The sequence below is a fragment of the Rhinatrema bivittatum genome, chromosome 1, assembly GCF_901001135.1.
Source record: "Rhinatrema bivittatum chromosome 1, aRhiBiv1.1, whole genome shotgun sequence".
Classification (NCBI taxonomy): domain Eukaryota; kingdom Metazoa; phylum Chordata; class Amphibia; order Gymnophiona; family Rhinatrematidae; genus Rhinatrema; species Rhinatrema bivittatum.
The window spans coordinates 4,358,682-4,366,475 of NC_042615.1; positions in this window are offsets into that span (position 1 = coordinate 4,358,682).

Consider the following 7,794-nt stretch of genomic DNA (forward strand, 5'->3'; position numbering starts at 1 on the left):
GGGGCACATCTGGAAATTTTCGAAACACAAGAACTATATATATTTTTAACTTGTTGTATATAATCCTTTTTGTTTTGTTTTTTTACAATCACTGTATAAAGTCCTCTGTATAATGAAACCTTCATACCCTTTCACCCCACCCTACCCTCTCTGAACCCCTCTTATCTCTACCGATCTCTCCTTCTCCTTCCCTTCTTAGCTTTATTGTAACTTTGCTTTCCGCTTCTGGGTTAAGTAACCTAAGTTCTATGTAAACCGATGTGATATGTTTTATGAACGTCGGTATAGAAAAGCTCTAAATAAATAAATAAATAAATAAACTATGGTCAACGTCAGAGAAAGCCTTGCAGATAAACTTATTGGAACACAGAGTGATTCGAAACTCCCTACTAGCATTTCAAAAACACCTGCGGGGCCTCAGAGTCATGATCTACATGGACACCAAGTGGTAATGTTTTACATAAACAAGGAGGGTCAGTTCATGGTCCCTTGCAAGGAAGCCCTCCTAATCTTCGAGCAGGCACATTGAAATTCCAGACATTTACAGGCAACTTACCTACCGGGAGTAGCCAATACCAGAGTGGACAGACTAAGTCGAATATTTCATCCACACAATGGTCCCTCAATTCACAAGTAGCTCAAGGGTTATTCCTGCAATGGGGGGTACCCTCGATAGACCTCTTTGCCACAGAGACAAATGCTCAAGTTCCGCGTTTCTGCTCGATCCGATCAACCCAGTCACTCAGAATCGCCCAAGATGCTTCCTCATTCAGTGGACAAACAGCCTACTGTATGCCTTTTCCTCCCATACCGCTATTTACCAGGACATAAGAACATAAGAAATGCCATACTGGGTCAGACCAAGGGTCCATCAACCCAGCATCCTGTTTCCAACAGTGGCCAATCCAGGCCATAAGAACCTGGAGTACCCAAAAACTAAGTCTATTCCATGTTACCGTTGCTAGTAATAGCAGTGGCTATTTTCTAAGTCAATTAATAGCAGGTAATGGACTTCTCCTCCAAGAACTTATCCAATCCTTTTTTAACACACCTATACTAACTGCACTAACCACATCCTCTGGCAACAATTCCAGAGTTTAATTGTGCGTTGAGTAAAAAAGAACTTGCTCCGATTAGTTTTAAATGTGCCACAGCTAACTTCATGGAGTGCCCCCTAGTCTTTCTATTATCCGAAAGAGTAAATAACCGATTCACATTTACCCATTTTAGACCTCTCATGATTTTAAACACCTCTATCATATCCCCCCTCAGCCGTCTCTTCTCCAAGCTGAAAAGTCCTAAGTCCTAACCTCTTTAGGACAATTAAAAAATGCATAGCGGATGGGGCTCAACTGAACCTAATAGCCCCAGCCTGGCCCAGGCAACCGTGTACAGCTACCTCTTACACCTCTCGATCAAAACCCAATTTGGCTACCAGATCAACCAGATCTTTTGCTTCAGGAGCAGGGAACGCTCCTATGCCCGCTCCATTCATCCCTCCATTTGACAGCGTGGCAGTTGAATGGGTCCCTTGATTGAGCAAAGTGTATCCGCTGCAGCCCAATGATCCTTCTGGACCAGAAACAATCAACTAGATGGAATTACAGTTTCAAATGGAAACATTACTCTACCTGTGCACATCCAAGGGCATTCCACCGTTGGACTGCTCACCAGAGATGCTCATGGATTGCCTCCATACATTATACATGTCTGGCCTAGCAACATCCTCTATAAGAGTTCACCTTAGTGCCATAGCAGCATATCATAGGCCATTTAACAATCATCCTATCTCCAGTCACCTTTTGCTTTCTCGTTTCATCAAGAGGTTGACTCACCTTCCTCAACCAATCTCTAAATCACCGGTTCCATAGAACCTGAACATAGTCTTGGAACAACTCATGCTCTCCCCGTTTGAACCCATGGAATCAGCACACATGAAGTATCTTACATGGAAAGTAGTATTTCTTGTGGCAGTGACATCCGCACGACCAGTTAGCGAATTACAAGCCTTAGTTCACTATGCTCCATATTTGCAATTTTATCACCACAAGGCAGTTCTCAGGACTCACCCAGCCTTTCTTCCCAAAGAGTTAACTCAATTCCACCTGAACCAGATGATAGAACTACCAACATTTTTCCCTAAGCCTCATTCTAATGATAGGGAACGCTTGCTACAGCCACTAGACTGCAAACGAGTGTTAGCATACTACAAGGATAGAACACGCTGACTTCCGTGCTTCTCAACTATTTTTCTCGTTCGACCCGAATGCACCTGGGCTACCAGTAGCTAAACATACCATCTCAAGCTGGATAGCGCAGTGTATCCAATTCTGCTATGTAGAAACAGAAGTTACATCTAAAGTCTTTTCCCAATGCTCATCAAGTCAGGGCAGTAGCGGCTTCAATAGCACATCTCAGAAATGTACAACCTGTAGACATTTGCAAAGCAGCTACATGGTCATCTCTTCACACCTTCACATCCCACTACTGCCTGGACCAGCAGGCAGCTGCTGATGCGAAGATAGGGCAAGCATCCTGCAGTCTCTATCAAATTAACCAAGTCAACTACCACATTGCGTAGATCACGCAAGAACTATGGACCTTTATAATTGGCGTGATCGGGAGCTTGGGACTCCCATGACAGCATGGCTAATTCAGCCCTGCTATCAACCGGAAAAAGCAAGTTTGCTTACTGTAAATGGTGTTTCTGTAGATAGCAGGATGAATTAGCCATGCTGACCCTCCCTCCTCCCTGGTGGTCAACCTTCTATTCTGCTACGCCTAAGCTTCATTACAGACTGAGGAGAATCAGTTACTTTCCTGCGCGGGAACGCACATAGCCGCAGAGATTAACCTCTGTTTAGTAAAGCTCCGCCTCCCAGGCCCTGAATGAACAGTTCCCACGACAGCATGGCTAATTCATCCTGCTATCAACGGAAACACCGTTTACGGTAAACAAACTTGCTTATTTCCCCATATAAAAAATAATTCTAATTCCGTTGTCATCACTATAACAGCAACACAGAGTGTCTTCACTACCAGGCATGTTGCAAATACAAAATCCTAGACAATACAAAAAAACCACTAGGGACTGATCTCCAATGTTATAAAGAAGGATGCTGCTCGTCCGTCCCCCGCTACACCCTGATCAGCCTCTTATAAATCTTTCCTTTCCTTTGTTCTCTTTTTATTCCTTTGAATATTTCTTGTTTAAATATTTTAAAAGGGCTTTTGTGAGGGATAGTGCATGTGATTAGGGTGTGTATATTTATTGATAAACAATATATGCTATAATAAAAGATTTATGAGATATTGAGAACAAACGATAAGGGGTAAAGTGGATGATCCATTAGTCACTGAGGTAATGAATTAATTAAACATTGTTTGAAATTATTAAAATAAAGGCGGTGGTAAGTTTGACTGTTCTAATTTTGTAACATTTGTTACATACAAAATCTTGCAAATAAAAAAAAACTTAGCACATATGTAAGCAAATTTGTCATATAGCAGCTCTCTCTCTCTTTCTCACACACACATATGCTCACGCTCTCACAGGAACACATACACATATACATTGTCTCCTCTTACACACACACACATGCTCTCTCTCTCTCTCCCACACACACATATACTCACTCTCTTACAGGAACACATACACACATATACATTGTCTCTCACTCTTACACACACACACACACATGCTCTCTCTCTCTCTCTCCCACACACACATATGCTCACTCTCTTACAGGAACACATACACACATATACATTGTCTCTCACTCTTACACACACACACACACACACACCATGCTCTCTCTCTCTCTCCACACAAAATGCTCCCTCCCCCACACAATGCTCTCTTTCATCCTCCCACACACAAGCACACCTGCTCTCTCTGACTCTCACAAACACATGCTCTCTCTCTCACTCTCTTACACACACACACACCTCTCTCCCACACACACATATGCTCACTCTCTCACAGGAACACATATACATTGTCTCTCACTCTTACAACACACACACACACACACACACATGCTCTCTCCCTCCCCCACACAATGCTCTCTTTCATCCTCCCACACACAAGCACACCTGCTCTCTCTGACTCTCACAAACATGCTCTCTCTCTCACTCTCTTACACACATGCACACATGCTCCTCTCACACACACTCATGCTCTCTCTCACTTCCTCCTCCCCCCTTGAAGCAGCAGCAGTAGTAGTAGTCTCCTTCTTCAGCCCCCCAGCCATGGGAATGACTTTGAGCCATGGGGACCAACCCAGAACCAGCCTTGGGCTCCTTCCAGTGCGGCAGGGCACACTGTTCCTCCTCCTAAGACTGCACCAGCCATGCTACTGATTCCAGTGGGACTGCGTCCGCGGCCACACTGTCAATTCTGATGGGACGAGGCTGTGCCACTCCTTTTCTTCCCTAGAGCTCCACCGCCCACACTTCTCTTCCTGTAGGACCACGCTGGAAGCGCTGTGGTGCCCTTCAGTAGCGACGCTTATGGCAATGGCAATAATGGGTCATAGGCATGTTACAGCTCTGACAGACCTCCCACTCCCCAGCAGTCTTGCTCCACAGTCCCCTCTCTGATTCCAGCCCCCCCCCACTCCCCAGCACTATTGTTTTAAGCCCCCTCTGCCTTCTCAGATCCCACACTCCCCAGCAGTCTTGCTTCCCTCTCCCCTCCCAGACTGCCACTCCCCAGCCCCCTCCCCTCCCAGACCTCCCACTCTCTAGGGGTCTGGAGTGAGGGGATCACGGCAGCACTGCATGAATGAGTGAAGCATGGAGGGTGAGTGAGAGGAGGTTTGTGGCAGTGCTGGGATGCAATTGCCATCTGCTGCTGCACCTCCTTTATGCCTGGCATCCAGGACATTGACCCCTCCTGCCCCACTCTTGCTATGCCACTGCAACCACCAAAGTTAGTGAGGCTGTTGTATAACAAATAAAAATCCGGCTTCCTTTTGCTCATAACAGATAAGAATATCGCAATGCTTTATTGGAGGCCAAATGCTATTGTACCACTGCTGTTTTAGGTTGTAACCACTGCTCCAGGCAGGTCACCTCTATGCTTTTTGGTGTCACTGCTGTGTAGGAGTATAACCATTGCTCCGTGCAGGTTAACCAAATGTCCCATCAGAGGTGATTACTGTAAGATCTTTTTCTTATTTTACAGTTTCTAGTTTTTGCCTTTATAACTGGATTTTTGTCACTGTAGCTCATTTTACTAAGCCTTGATCATTCTTCCATTTTCTCGGGTCCCCTTTAATATTTTTCATCCTTACCAGTATGTCTTCTCTGTTACAGATTTTAGTATCATCTGCAAATAAGTCTATTTTTCTCTCAAGCTCCTCTGCAATTTTACTAATTAATATTTTGAGAAGAACCAGTCCCATTACCAAGCTCTGGGATACAACTCTAGTCACTTTGCCTTTACCAGAGTGGATCTCGTAGATCACCATTCTCTACATCTTGCCACTTAATTAGTTCCTCACCCAATTTGCAGCTTTCTGTCCTACTCCCATACTGCCCAGCTTGTTTACCAGTCTTCTGTGCAGAAACGAAGTCCAGAAAAGGTAATACTTACTTCTCCTCCTTACCCACCAATTTGTCATCTGATCAAAGAACTCAGTCAAGTTTGCAAAGAGTTTGTCTAACCTTTGTGAAACCATAGAAAACTGAATTCTTTAATCAGATGACAAAAGTGGTGGACCTGTTACGTGTGCCATCCGCGGCAGACCCGTGGCATGACCCCCTCACCTTTCTACAATGATTCCAGCCTCTGGTTCCTCCTCGCTGGCGGCGGTGGGCCGTCAGCTTCACCCTCGGGCCTCCCCCAGTGCCTCTGGCTCTGCCACAGACCCCAGCATCCCTGGTCCTGCTTCCACTTCTCATCGGGCCTCTCTGCGTGGCCCGTGGAGAGACGATGCTACTCGTGCCGCACCTCTCCCTAGGCTCGCACGCGCATCATTGACTCTTAAGTAGGGACCGCGGCGGGAACCTAGCCGCAGCCCCGGATGATTGATTGATTGATTTATTTATTTAGCTTTTTTTTTTTTTTATATATATATACCGACAACCGTTTGCACATCGTATCGGTTTACACAAAACTTGAACTCTGACAGGGAACTGTCAGTTAGGCATTGCCTTTACAAGGAACCAAGTTAAATATAGGGAAACAGGACTTTAATACAGGGGTAGGATAACAGGGAGGTACGAGAGTATTGTCTGGGGAGACTGGATTAACTATAAAATTATAACCAAACTTCTATGTACAATATATACAAGTGGGTTAGGGACAAGAGGTGAAAAACAGGTGGGAGGGGGGGGGTAGAGGAAAGGCCAGGAGGAGAAAGTGAGAAGGGGAGGGAGAGGGATCTATTAATGTTCCAGGAGTACATCACCATAAATATATGGTGAAGTTGATGACATCAACTTCACCATAGTATTTAAGCTCAGGCTCCACTTCCTTTGCAACAGGTCCCCCACTGGTCGAGTACTCGTTGCTTCTAGAGATTCATCTCAACTCTATGTTCCTTTCCTCGTTGTTTCTGGTTCCTGTCTCTTCATTCCTACCCTGCTTATGCTTCAGATTGACTACACGGACTTTGACCTCGCTTTGCCTGACTACACCACTGCCTGTTTCCAGACCCAGACCTCCGCTTCATCTGACTACACTACTGCCTATCTCCAGACCCAGACCCTGCTTTGTTCGATTACACATTGACTACCTCCGTGATCAGACCTTAGCTTGGCTTGACTACACTATTGACTATATCCGTGATCAGACCTCAGCCTTGCTTGCCACTGCCTTCGGATCACCGCCAGCCCTGACTCAAGCCTACCATTGGACGCCTCTTCTGCTTACTCCCTGGACGTGGTTTCTTCAGGCTTCGGCCTTCTTTTCCTCGAGTGCCCCCTGTCTGTCTTCGTTCCATTGGCGCCCGAGTTTCCAGGACATTACCTAGTCTGGACTAAGACTGTACCATCTCTCACCTGCTGTCTCTGGGCTGAACCAATTCCTACTGCAACTATATACAGAGGCCCACCTAAGTCCTGCTGGCCCCGGCACCCAAAACTCAACCCTCGGGGAACGAGGGCCGGTATAGGTGAAGCTCCAGCGGCCTCAGCCTATTAGCCCACTCCACCTGCCGATGGTGGGGACCCGTAGGTCCTTACCTACGGTTGCGTCAACCCCACCTTGGCCCAAGGGTCCACCTCCAACACAACAGGTTGCAAGGGCCATGGACTCGGTGGAACCACTTGCCCACCAGGCCATTCCAGGTCTGGCATCCAAGGTACAAGAACAGCAGCAATTTCTTGAGGCATTGGCCTCCTCCATGGACCGTCTTCACGCCCGACTTGATGATCTCACCAGTAATCCGGTTTCTATACCAGCTCCTCCTCATCCACAGCCATCACCATCGATGCCCCGAGCCTTGCTGGCCCTAGTAGCGCCCCCAAGCTTCAACGGTGACCCCAGACTCTGCAGAGGGTTCATCAAACAATGCTGTATGCAATTCACTCTGCAGCCTTCCGTCTTCCAGGCCGAATTGACCAAAGTTACCTTCAACCTATCTTGTCTTGAAGGAAAGGCGCTGGCTTGGGCCTCCCCCCTGTGGGAATGGTTGGACTCCCTCCTAAGGGAGTTGTCTCAGTTCGTGGCTGTGTTTTGACGGACCTTCGATGACCCTGGGCGGCATGCTATGGCAAGCACCAGCTTATTGTATCTTCATCAAGGTCAGAGAAGATTCTTTGACTACACCGTCGAGTTCAGTTTCA